The 1,082-nt window shown below is 40.6% G+C and overlaps 1 protein-coding gene across 1 annotated transcript in view; it reads left to right on the forward strand.

The window, feature by feature from the left end:
* The window catches only part of ZNF347 (zinc finger protein 347), a 37,430-nt gene that overhangs the window by 14,219 nt on the left and 22,129 nt on the right, over positions 1-1,082 (forward strand). The gene's annotated exons all lie outside the window — the stretch shown is intronic.

Below are 1,082 nucleotides of genomic sequence, written 5' to 3' on the forward strand. Positions count from 1 at the left end.
CACGGCACCCGGCTAGTTTTTGTATTTTTAGTAGAGACAGGGTTTCACCATGTTGGCCAGGCTGGTCTCGAACTCCTGACCTCAAGTGATCCACCCGCCTTGGCCCCCCAAAGCTCTGGGATTATGGGCGTGAGCCACCACGTCCAGCCCAGAAACTAATTGTATTTTGCACTTGAATTAGTCTATCCACACTCTGCCTTGGGATACTTATGTGGTATAATGAAAATCCCATAGAAAGGATATTTCAGACTCTCACGCCCTGAAGTCTGCATTGCTCTTGATGCGTATGCCCTATACTATTATATTTTTGCATGTCTCTTTCTTGCATGCCAAATAACACCTATGGCATTTATCTTGACGTACATGAAGTGAAAATACAAGTATAGTAAAAATATGACATTAGGAAACAAAAAGTGTGGGGAATATGGATAAAAACAACAATAGCTCTTTTTTACCCTTGGAATAATCAGTGGCAATTGGAGAAATTAATATATATACTTTCTTTTAAGAATGAACATAATACATTCAGATTTTTTTTTTCCTGGCAGATAAACTACAAAGTTTGAATGTTCACCCTCATAACATTTTGATAATTTGAACTTGTGACCTCTCTACTGGAACTGTATTGCATTTCACCTCAAGTTGGGTTGAGAAGTGTTATGAGACTGTTTATTACATAATAATGGGTTTCTGGGGAAAGCTGGGTAGACTTCCAAAGCTAGTCCAAAAATGGCTTGAGAGCCCAGATAAGCAACTTGCTTGGTGTGTTATGGTTGATAAGGTGTGGGGCTGGGTTAGAGGAAGCTTTATGTGGTTTGAACGTCCATCTAGTGACAAAGGAGGAAGCACTCAAGCATGATCAGTTTGACCAAATGGGCAGAACAGGAAGAGGAAGTGCAGAGCTGTAAAAGTGTTAGTAGTACAACATCACAAAATGGAGACTGACTGTAGTACACTGAATTACTGTGGAAACTCCTGAATTCTTGGTTTGGGAAGACCCCAGTTTTCTTTTTTGTTTGTTTGTTTTGTTTTGTTTTTTGAGACGGAGGCTTGCTGTGTCACCCAGGCTGGAATGCAGTGGC

Source organism: Colobus angolensis, unplaced genomic scaffold, assembly GCF_000951035.1.
Source record: "Colobus angolensis palliatus isolate OR3802 unplaced genomic scaffold, Cang.pa_1.0 Scaffold25, whole genome shotgun sequence".
Classification (NCBI taxonomy): domain Eukaryota; kingdom Metazoa; phylum Chordata; class Mammalia; order Primates; family Cercopithecidae; genus Colobus; species Colobus angolensis.